Source organism: Ambystoma mexicanum, chromosome 3q (assembly GCF_040938575.1).
Source record: "Ambystoma mexicanum isolate Mex_15411 chromosome 3q, UKY_AmexF1_1, whole genome shotgun sequence".
NCBI lineage: Eukaryota > Metazoa > Chordata > Amphibia > Caudata > Ambystomatidae > Ambystoma > Ambystoma mexicanum.
The window spans coordinates 1,186,139,140-1,186,151,871 of NC_090926.1; positions in this window are offsets into that span (position 1 = coordinate 1,186,139,140).

Here is a 12,732-nt window from a genome sequence, read left to right on the forward strand (position 1 = left end):
ACTTAATTTAGTGTTTTTCCACACTGCATTTACAGTTTAATAAACACCCAGTGAACTGTGATCATTTGTGTCTGTCTTTACTATTGCCACCATGAGTTCCTTACAGAGTCCTTTCCATATTTTTGCAAGTGGACTATCTTACAGCAGAGTTCCCTTTTCCCTTTTACCACCTCTATATCGTATATACGTTTATGGCTCGCTTTGCGAGCGGGCCCACCCCCAGGAGAGAAAACCCCACTTGTTTTTTAAAATATGGGCAAGAAATTGCCAAATTCATTAGGAATGAGGGTTTTGTATTTTCATGAGAGGTACGTCGAGGTCAGGTAGGAGGCAAGATTGCAATTCACCCTATTCACTTTCCCAGGTTTCCAAAGCACTTCAGTGCCTGAAGCCCCAACTAACCAATCTTGGGCACATGTTGTTCGAGATTTCTCACAGCAGAATTTGCTGATGTAGCATACGAGACATACAAATCAGCTTCCAAAATAGCGTGATCTCTAAATGGAGTAACGGTAGCAGTACATTTTGTACAAAGGGAACCTAACCAATGGATCCACAAAAATGTAATCGAGTTTTGAGCTTGCAGTCCTATTCAACGATGTGGGAAGACGAGCTGCTTTATGACAAAGTGCTTTGTTCAACGAACAAAGCCCCAAATCTCTCAAAATACAATTTGAGTTACTATTCCAAACCAATGCTATGTGACCACATAGATGCACATTCCGCCATGCTTGTATTTGGAATGTTATTTTTGTAAGAAATGTAGCCAAGGCGCCAAACCCTCTATCCCAGTAAATGCTCACCACCAGCAAGTCCAGAGGAGCAACTTGTCCTAAGCTAATATGAGGGGTCAGCGCTCTTTTGGTAATGTTAAAACAATCCTTCACTATAACCTCTGCCGAGGATCGAACAAGTGTTAAAAGTCCCCCTGGAGGGACGGCCTAAGGGGCCTTGTATAGCCGGTTGGCATGTTACTACAAATCCACCAAATATTGGAGGATATGTAAGCCAGGTTCCCTGCCAATTTATTATGTGAGCTAACTGAAGTTTAGGTGGGTTCTGAAAACAGGTTTGAAGGCTGTGATGTCAAAGCCCAGAATTTGTAAACTGTCACTCTCCTTCAAGATTGAGTCACAGACAAATCTAGAATTAAATTCCACAATTGCTCTTTCTGTACGGCCATGTACAACAACATTGATTATTTTTATGTCAGCAGAACAGATGGCACTCAAATTAGGGACTTCAGCGAATAGGTGCAAGACCGTAGTACGCCTCAATATGATTTCCATATTCTCTGGGAGAATACACACAAGAAGGATGGTCCTGGGAGGATATAGGCTCTCAGAACAGAGCTTCTCAGACATTTTGAACTGACTGACAGGACGGTTTTGCTCCATCATAATAATGCAGACCCTTTAGAAACCTATCTAGTTGTTCTTTAGGTGTTGTGTCCCTGTGATCCTTTAATTGTGGGGGAATATGGGGGGGTCTGCATTGGGGCTCTATCGTGAGTTACACTAGGGCCATCAATTTGCTCGTTATTGAGCTCCTTTAGTTGCAAGGCGGGGGGGGGGGTGAGGGGTCTGCTTCGGGTCTCTCCCCTGACAGGCATCAGGACTATTCAATCCCCCAGTATTCAACCCCTCTGAGGGATATATGCCCCCACTAAGATGTACATTTTAGTTTGTGCCAAATTCTATCTGAGCACTTCCATTCTTAAAAGGCAGATTGTTATTCACTAAGGATTCAATGGAATATGAAGAAGAAATGGTAGACCTCTGGACCAACTGGGGGAGTTTGTGGAATAAATATTAGTCGGTATGTCAGAGCCCCTAGGTATGCTACCCGGTCCCTGGGCCTGGGTTTTCGGGATGGATGCTGGGCACTTGTTTGGCCTCAAGGGGCCTGAGAGCAGATTTCTAATGAGGGGCTGCTTAAATATAGAAATTATTTGGATTGCTTATCATGATTTTATTATTATTATAAAACACCATCCTTTTAGTGTTCTCCCAGTTTGAACTTTCAAGTCAAAAACCACTTCTTGTTTTACCCGCTGCAATAGAGGTAACAATTGTAGGGAGACCTCTCACATCTTTTTTAATAATATGTTTTGTTTGGGAGGCTGAGTACAAAGAGGAACAAGTTCAGTCACAAAAATTACATCATCATCACAATCCCTTACTCCACTTAGTTGTGGGGGTGGGAGTACGGCAAGGACAGGAGACTGAAGAAATACAGTCAGAGGTTCCCTTATTTGAGGCTTCATACAAAGCATTTAAATTGTCCATTTTGGCAAGTGCCTCGTTGAAAAGCAATGTGTTATTAATGACATCACTTTTCAATCCTTCGTATCCATAAAATTTGATTGATTTCAATTAGAATTTCATCTGACAGGATCTTCCAGGGTAGGTTGGTCCCAGAGGTAGATAACGATGTTCTACGCAAAGATTCCAAAGTAGTAGGTGGGTGCACAAAAAAAGGAACAGTCTACTTTTTTATTTTAAGATTCGTTGTAATCGGAGGAGACATCATGGTTCGAAAAATGGAACAAATTAGTACACTCACATAAAGATATTTGGGCATATCGGTCAGAAGAGGGAGTTGAATTCAACTGTTCATTATGCTGTACCACCTTAGGCATTTCCAGCATTGTATACAAAGCTTTTTTATTTGATTTAAAATAGGAGTCTTTAGGAAAAAAAAGTACTTATTAAAGTGCTTCCTGAGTCTTTGGTTTTGTTGGGGCCTTTAGGGGTGTTTCGTGGCAATGACCACAATTTGGAGCATCATCTACTGGGAGTCAGAGGTCTTTTAGGAGACAGGGGGAGATTTGTTGCCTTCAGCATTTCCTTGTCAGTTATATTCAAGACAGGGTGATTCAGGTTCTCTGCAGGTTTCCCACTTCGCAAATGCATCTGCAAGAGGAGGAGAAAAGAGGAACGCAAGATAAACGGGTCCCACGATTAACATAGAGGTGAGGAATAATGTGCGTAAAATGCCTCAATCCCAAATTTGTTGTGCAGCCAGCCCCTGCACAGGGAACGAATAGTCCAAGGTAATCTCACGTCTCCAAGGCACCAAGCCCACAGTCGCCGTACACAGATGAGGCGTTTTATTCTCAAAGTGTAGTTAATGGTAATATGCATGATGTGGGAACGGGTGACCTCGAGGAACCAAGATGCGTTCAGACTCCCGGACCCCGAGATCGTTGACAAAAGCCTGACCCCAAGTTGTAAATAATAAGACCGCTCGCAAATAACGTATGACACCAAATAGTCAAACGACTCCAAGGCACTGGCCTGCAGTTGCTGTTCAAGAAGAACAAGTCTCGATTAACAATCAAGAGGTCGTAATAAAAGTGTATGATCCTTTCTGGGTCCGATGAGGGGAGGTGAGGTCAACAACAACCACACCTTCTTCAGTCACTCGAACTCTGAACTGAAGGTCAATTAGTGGCAAAGACTGATGTTATCATCAACCGTTAATGCAGACACTTCTCAGAATGGTTAATTTTATATATTTGAGGAAAAGTCAATAAATCCTGGATCAAAGGGGCTGCTTACTTGGTTATGTCAATCAGCAAATGTCTTTATAACGACCTTATTATCTTCAAGTAAGAATAAGTATTTCCCCACTCAACCGCGGACTGCAAACTGGAACACTTAGGACACTTTGCGGCCCCCTTCGCGGATGTTCTTAGATTTTATGGTGTTGCACCCAGAAAGAGGGAGGAGCTCCCAACAGCAGTAGCAACCATGGAAGAAAGACCCAGCAAGACCAAAAGTCTGTTCTGCCAACACTGCAGACTGCACCACTTCGGACAACACTTCGCGGGCCACTTCACAGATGCTCTTAGGTTTTATGGTGTTGCACTTAGCCAGGGGGAGGAGCTCCCATTGGCAGAAGCAACCACGGATGAAAGACCCAGAAGCATACACCAAAAGTCAATTCTGCCAACACTGCAGACTGGAACACTTAGGACAACAGTTCGTGTCCCGCTTTGCGGATGCTCTTAGGTGTTATGATGTTGCATCCAGCAAGAGGGAAGAGCTCCCAAAGGCAGCAGCAACCATAGAAGAAAGACCAAGCAGCACACACCAAAAGTCTGTTCTACCGACACTGAAGACTGGTACACTTAAGTCCACACTTCGAAGATGGGTTATGCTTCACCGGGTGCACCCATCTGAACTGTCTTTGACATCCCCATGCATAACATGGTATAAGACACTATACTGATTCCTCCTCTTAACCCACAGGCTGGAAGTGGACTCACAATAAAATCTAATAGGCTTCCCATGATGGATACCATCCACAAGAGAATCCTCGATTTTATTTCGAAAATGAAAGAGGTTGAGTAAACGGAATCTGCAGGAAACTCAGATCGGCTAAATAGCCTCACTTTCATGAAGTGTTTTGGGATGCACAAGCAGATTGCAAAGTCGTCCCTTAACTGTATCATTAGCATCAATATATGTCACCAATGTAAAAATGAATACTTGTCACTGTGCATCAGCTGTGTGACATGCAAGCAGCGGTTAGGCACGCTAATTAAACAACATGAGCCACACTCAGAAATTGTGTAGCAGATTCCCATGTAAGGTCCCTTTTATAATTAAGAGAAAGGGCTCCTGGTGGTGACCCTATTCTGCCAAGGAGGGCTATATAATCATCAAATACAAGTGAATGGATCAATGTAATCAGTATCCCCCTTTAATGTTCATTTTCAAAACCTCAGAATATGTAAGTACCACACCTGGGTTGTAAAGATACTTATTTGTATGAATAATGGTATTAATACAATGCAGAACACCACATTATACACATAAAGCAATAGCAATTGCAACCTAGAACATGTGGGATGTATTGACCCACACCGCTATGCTCACTATGATAGTATGGTGCAAGCAACTGCAATAATGGCGGCAAAACTCTGGTGTGTGCCAAAAACCTACAAAAACCGTGTGCTTCAGCACACAAAAAGAGGGATGCACAACCTGCCACCCATGGGGCATGTGTGGTGGAATAGAGCACACACTTGTGCCAGTGGGCTTCATGACCAGCAAACAGAGTGCAGAGGGAGAAGCAGCGCTTTGCAAATTAAACTCCAATATGTGCCTGTAAATGACATTTGCTTTGTTGCTAAAAACTCCAAAATGCCTATAACACAACATTCAAAATCTTGCTTGACGCTAAAATTCATGAAATCTAATGAAGTATTGCAAACTTACAAAAACTTAATGTGAAGAGCAAAACATTCATCAAACAAACTGGATTGTCTGTAAACTGACAGCCCCTGTCAAAATCTGGGTGCAGCACCTGGACTACCTGAATGACAGTTGTCAGATGAGTTACTGATGAAACTTCAAAGTGATCTAAACTAAAAAATATGATGGATTAGCAAACATAAAAACGATTGTAGCTAAAAAGAATACAGATCCCAGTTGATTTTTATCCCACAGAGTTAAAGCTAAGAAAGTAATGTATTTATGTGTGATGCAACAAGTTTGGTTTTTCCTGGATCTTTAATTAAGGATAAATTATCTTGGCTGAGCTGAACCCTTTGGAAGTAGACAAACAGGTTTCTTTAAGGGAGTGGCACATTATCTCAGCAGAAACTCACGGGGAGATGATAATTGTGGGTTAACCCAGACTTTTGTCTACAGAAAGAGAATGAACAATAGCAGACCCTTAAGCTCAGGAAACTGAGGTGTGAGAGGGTCGTAAATGGCTCCTGGAAGGAATTTCCCCAAGGAGGGGGATGTTCCTAGACTCCAGGGAGAGAAAAAGGGGCGTACCATTTGCTGTTAAGAATGAACAATTTTCAGAGACTCATAACTTGTGATTCAAAGTGGTGAAAAATATACAAAGAACATATCTGTAAGTCTAATTTTTGGCTACACATTTTAAAAAGCGGTAGACTGTGTGACATGTTCTGGACAGGAGTGGCTTTATGTGAAATATATTAATCCTAGAATTGTGAAAATGTAGACACACATCCCTATGTGAAACACACGCATTTGTGGAAATTTGCATAAAGTTTGCAAATTGTGCTCATAGCGAAAAGGCCAAAATTTTTGTAGAAAGTTGAAACAAGATCCCACAGCTGCGGGATTTTGAGGAACCAATGCTGCCCACAATATGGAATCTTTGTGTGTGATTTGTGTGAAGGTGACCAATGTAGAAATGTGTATTTAGTATAAAATTCGATTTTGAGACCAGTGGCTAAAGGGAGGTTTCTAAGGACTGTAAAGCAAACCATGAAATGTGACATCATCCGGCCTTGATCCAATCACTCAAATGCAAGGCAGAAATGAAGTTTTGATCCAATCCCAGCTCACAGGGGCAAACTTAGCTAAGCCGGCCCATACACCCATTTTGTGATGTCATTTGAAAGGATAAATAGAGACAGCTGACAACACATAGGGACTCACTGATTCAATCATCTTCCTGATTCCGGCGAAGCATTCTGATCCAGCATTCTACATCCTGCTTTAACATCCTTATAGAGCCAGATGCCAAGACTCTTGCCAGCAGTAGAGAACTATTGATTTCAGCAAGGTCCAAATCCTCAAACTTATTCTCACCACCCAGTGAAGCGCTGTGGGGTGTAGAAAGGCCTTTTGAACTAGTATCCTAAAACTCTCTGGCTTGCTACCACAAGGCTTGCCTGAGGAACTCGCTATCCAGCTGATTCAACTACCCGCAAATAAGAAGGGCAAATCCTGTGCAAATCCGGTGATCGGCCTAGTTGATCCAGTCCCGTGCCTGATGTGCTGTCCTTCCCTGACCAGACCCAATCCAATGACCAGAACTGACGGTCACATTTAATTACAAAGGACTGTAAGTATTAATAAGAAGAACAGTGTCCCATAGTATAGTTGCATTGTTTTATCCCTATCACAACCCATCATATCTGTAAATTCAGAATCATAGTATTGTCAGAACCTTTCTTGCGCTGATTTTCTCTCATTTGTTTATAAAATCATAAGTCATTAGTGATTTTGAGTAACTAAAGTGAATTCCGGAAAGAAATTGAGTATCCACCACGTGAAGGGTTACGCTGGGCAGGTAACTGTGTAGATTCATGTGTGGCATCCTCTTTTTCATAGTCATAAGATAGCGTCATCAAAACCTTCTTTCATTTTCAAAGTGCATTTCTGTTTTCCATTCTTGAGCCTATTGCAAAATGCCTCTGACTAAAACCTAAATAACTACCTCAGTTTTTATGATACAAATGAAATTTCAACTCCTACTTGTACCTAAAATCCTTAGCTATCCATATAACCCAAAACGCAAATTGAAATTCTGTAAGATTTTTACACGTGTGAAACAGCTTTAATTTAATTCCCACTTGGGCTGTAAGATTTCAAATGTTTTCTTCTGACTAAATCATTGCTTGTGATTGTTTGCAACTGTTTAAAGCGGCTCTCATAGGAATTTAGAATAGTTTAAGTATTTTTGACCACATTTGGTGTTTTTGCACAGCCAATTCCAAAGGCAATTTCAAAGCCATTCTTACAGTGAAAAGTCAATTCCGTTTTCTCTTGTGTTTGAAGGTGGAAGGTGGGACTGATATTCTGTTTGATTTGTGCTGTTCCTGGATACCTGCTCTCTCCTCTCATCTCTTTAAATTTTCTATTGGTGGGTTGAGGGGTGTTGCAGGGGAAACCCCTAACCATAGTGCTATCTGTTCTACACCAATTCAAAAGTATTATTTTCTGTGCTGCATTTGTCTTTGTTTTATGCTCATTCCTTGATTCTTAGTGTATTAAAATTACTATTCAGTGTTCTGTCACCCCATTGGTGATTGTTGTTTACCTATTAAAATATATTGTGATTATATGTTAAATACATAAATAAATATTTACCTTTGCAAACTAGCCTGATTACTGGTTCAGTGTGACCGGGGGGGTGTTTACCAGGAGAAGGGTATGATATGAGTGGTATATCGTTCAGAATATTGAACCTATAGATAAAAATAAATAAGGGTTTCACTTGTGCACTACATGCTGGGCGGGTCTTGGGTGTGTGCCGGATTGAAATCACTTACAAACAAAGAGCAAGTTGAATTCCTTGCACATTGGTACATAAAGTCAAACTGGTACAAATTCTGCTGTCGATATATCTAAACAACAGGAGTTATCTTCACATAAACAATTGCAATAGGTACATGCAATTAACAATACACGTGAAACCATTTGTGAATTTGTGATTCGGGAATTGTTGTCAACACCACAGTGTTCCGGCCTTTCGTGGGGGCTATAGTGAAGCCATGTTCTTATAGGGGCCTTCGTCAGGACAGGGGTATACTGTGGCATCTGGGTGTTCGAATAAATGCTTGTGGAGAAAATTGTAGCCACAGGCAGATGGAGTAATGTGGGTCTGAGACCTCAACTGTTTCATGGCATTTAATCGTTGTACACCAACAGTTAAAACTAAATTGATTTGTAGCAGCAATGGCACTGGATTTTTGACTTGTTTTGGTATACCAGTTTTTTTGGCATATCTGCTAGGAGTGTTATGGATGGTATATACATTCCTGACAACCTATGGAATCTTGGCTCTAAACGATTTCTTTTCATAAAACACTGAAGCAATTTTTTTGACCAGTTCCATGTTTACCTTTTCTTTGGAATGTGTAGTTGAAAAAAACAGAAACAATTGTTCAAGTTAATTTGCAACAAAATGAAAATATTCTTTATACCCAGCGGCAAAACCACAGCCCTCTACACAGTAGAGTTCAGGTTGAATTCAGGGATTAAAGGTACACTTTATCCTACCAAGATACAGTGGAATAAAAGGATGTGAAGTTATCCCCAATCTCAATGGGCCTCATTACGACCCAGGCGGTAATCTGCCGTCATTACCGCCATGGCGTAATGAGTGTTTACGCCGTGGGCCGATGGCGTAAAGAGCGCCACATTACGACCCATCGCGCACGAGCATTACGTCATGGCGGTAATGCAATTAACGCCATGGCGGAAAAGGCCCCTACCGGCATCGTAGGGCGAGCAAGGTGCACTTCCGCCACCGTAAGTAGCGGCCACCGTAATTAGCGGCCACCGTAATTAGCGGCCACCGCAATTAGCGGTCACTGTAAAAAGCAGAACCGGAAATAGCGTCAGCGCGGCGGAACGGGAAACAGCACGTCGGCCATCTTTAAAAACACAATCCATTGCCATCCTACCGAACAACACCAGATCCAACCCTGACACCTGTCCCAACCAATCACCCACCCATCCAACTACCCAAAAATGCCTAAAGTTGTTAAGAAGGCATGTGACCGCCAGCGCCAGGAAAGATTTAGCCGGGAGGAACTCTGCATGCTTGCGGAGACCCTGCAAGACAACGCATCTGTCGTTTTCTCGCTGGAAATGACCAGGCCAGCGATAGCAAAAAAGAAGGCCATCTGGGCCCTGGTGGCTGAGCGCGTCAGCGCGGTGGGGACTGTACCCCGCACCCCACAGCAGTGCAGGAAGCGCTGGGATGACCTTCGCATACGGGTCAGAGCCGTCATCTCTGCGAACCGCAACCTTGCCCTGGGTACCGGTGGAGGTTCGGAATCCCCACTAAAACTCCAACCGTGGGAGGAGATTTGTGCAACCACGATTGGCATGGAAGGCATTGAAGGCGTCGGGGGGATGGAAAGGGGAGTTCCGACATCAGGCGATGAAGGTAGGTGCCTCAAACAAACATGCCATAGTCACTGCAGTCCATTCATGTGTAGCACAAGGTTGCCCTAGAGTGTAAATGCAACACATTAGCTCCACACTGCCCATAGCCACATGCGAGCACCACCCTGTATACACTGCTGGCACCCACATACCTGCATCCACATTCCACACAAAAAGGAGACAACCTGCATGGCCCTGCCTGAAATCTGCCTCATCTACTGACCAGAATCATGTCAATCATTGTCATTCCAAAGTCCGCAGACCCATCAATAACGCCCTCTCTCCTTTGCTCCACCACAGGCACAGATTCACACCCCGAGGACCAGGACACCCCTGCGACGAAGAGAGCCAAGAAGGCCAATAATACCATCCCCGCACCCTCAACCTCAGCTGCAGTGAGGCAGACCCCACAACAAGCAGAATCCACTGCAAGCAAACTGGACGGCCCACCGGCAAGCACCCCTGTAGGCAGCAGGCCAGCAGCAGCAGCTCCACCTGTACCAACATTGCCTGCCACAGAAGGCACCGGGTCTGCGGCCAGCAGCAACATGGGTGAAACAGCTGCAATTGCTGCACGTTCAGACTCTGACATTGAGGAGCACGAAGTCAGAAGCCCCACTGACCTTCTACATTCCCCCTGTTTGTCAAACGCCAACCCCCATGAGGATCACACACAGGGGCACACAGAGGAAGAGGAGTGGCCTTCAACCCCATGCCCAGTCCTCAGTCCACAGGAGGGGAGCAGCCCCTCCATCACACCACCAGCACTGGGCATGGCCCAGCAGGGGCAGCAGTCCCTCGAGGACATCATAGAACGGCAGCAACAACTGTCCACGATGCTGACTGAGCATGCCACGGAATGTGTGGGGGCTAGGGCAACCATTGAACAGGCCACGGAGACCCTAAGGGCCGAAGTAGCGCAGAGCACTGCCACCCTGAGGGATGCCATGCCTTACCGCCTTCCGTGTAATAAGGCCCTAAGTAAGGGGTCATGGGTTCCACTCTGGGATTCTTGTTTCCCACTGGGTCTATGCTTCCGAGTCATTTCCTCCTGGTTCTCAAAATGGTAGACACTGATAGAAACACACCTAGATGTGAGATTCCTACATAGTGGGTGAAAGAGTCTGGGTTTCACAAAATGGTACACAATGTTAATGTTAAAGCGTATTTATACCATGCACTATCACCGTCAGAGTGGTCCCCTGGCACTCTGGTGTATCTGAAAAGGGAAGAGGGTAGGAAGGTTATAGGACTGAATGGGAGAAAGGCAAGAGAGCCGTGATGTGCTGCCGGCAGCCTCCATTCAATTTACATAATTCGCTGAGCTAAAGTGTGCTTTTCGGTTCAGAGCCATCATGTTCTGTTGTGCGAGGCTGTGTGGTATGTTTTGTTGTTGCAGTGTAGTGAAGTGTGTGAGGTTTTTTGTGCATTAGAAGTATGGTTGTGTTTAGTTAGGGTTTGAGAGGTGTATACAGAGGGTGAAATTGTTTAGTAGGGTTGTTTGATGGCATCACTATCTAAATGTGGTGCATGCTAAACTTCACAGTTCTATCTAGATGTGACGCATGCTCAACTTCACAATTCTATCTAGATGTGACGCATGCTAAACTTCACAATTCTATCTAGATGTGACGCATATAAAACTTCGCAATTCTATCTAGATGTCGTACATGTTTAACTTCACAATTCTATCTAGATGTGACGCATGCTAAACCTCACAATTCTATTTAGATGTGGTACATGTTTAACTTCACAATTCTATCTAGAGGTGGTACATGTTAAACTTCACAATTCAATCTCGATGATACTGGTGACAAGATGGCTCACCCTATAGATGTGAGAATAAAGCTGGCTGTAGCTGAGAAGGGAAGAAGGATAAGTGCCTGGGGGGTAGGAAGAGGTAGGATCATTTGAAGGGTGTTTAGCTGACATAATGGTTAAAATGTGAGTAAAGGCTACCATACCACTGTGGTCTAAAATGGGAGTAAGCTGTAAGATGTGAAAGATTAAAAGATAGATAAGTAGAGAGGTGAGTCAGTTTAATGGCATGCAATGATTTCTGTCACAACTTCCCCACCCCTGGCCTCATCCCATGAATCTTGTTAGCCGCTGCCGGGTGATGGCTGCTCGCTATCTGCCTCCCCTGCTGACACCTGCAGACACTTTCTGGAAGTGACTCTTCATGGGCTGCCCTTTGCCTTGGTGCCCTTAGCCAGAGGGGCTGTAACGGGCCATGGGCTGCCCTAGTGAGTTGAGTAATATGGTCACGAAGGGCCAGTCACGATGTAAGGGCATGCTGGAAGGAGGGCAGGGAACAGCGGGAGAAAGAAGAGGGCTTTGGTTGGAGGAAAGGGGCTCAACATGCCTCGAGGCAGCCAAAAAGTGCAAACAATTTAAAGGTACACTTTCTCTAAACTAAACGCTTCACCCGAGCAGAGCATGCACAGTATTATTAATTTCTCAATCAGGAGGCTGCATTGATTGAAAATGCAGCTAAGACTGTTCTGCTTCTGATGCACCACACAAGTGCTGCAAACAATGGGCCTAAGGGCCAATCACCATAGAGGGGTCAACTGTGAGGCAGGCAGGGGGGAGGGGGAGAAAAAAGAGGGCTGGGATTGGAGGAAGGGGACTCAACAGGCCTTGTGGCGACTGAAAATTGCAAAACAACGTAAACTTAAACTTTCTCCAAACTAAACGCTTCACCCGAGCGGAACACACAGTATTATTAATTACCTAATCAGGAGGCTGCATGGATTGAAAATGCAGCTAAAACTGTTCTGCTTCTGATGCACCACACAGGTGCTGCAAACAATGGGCCCAAGGGCCAATCACCATACAGGGGTCGAGTGAGAGGCAGGCAGGGAAGAGAGGCACAGATTCCTAGAGCGAATGTTGCATGTCAAGCACATATACAAAGGGAAATAACAGACCATGGGACTCCAACTGATTGTGGTAATAATGTCACACTGGCACCTATTGGGGCAGTTTTGGATTCTAAGCAAAAGAAAACGGACAGGAATATTCTCCACAACAACGTCGGCCAACATGAAATCTC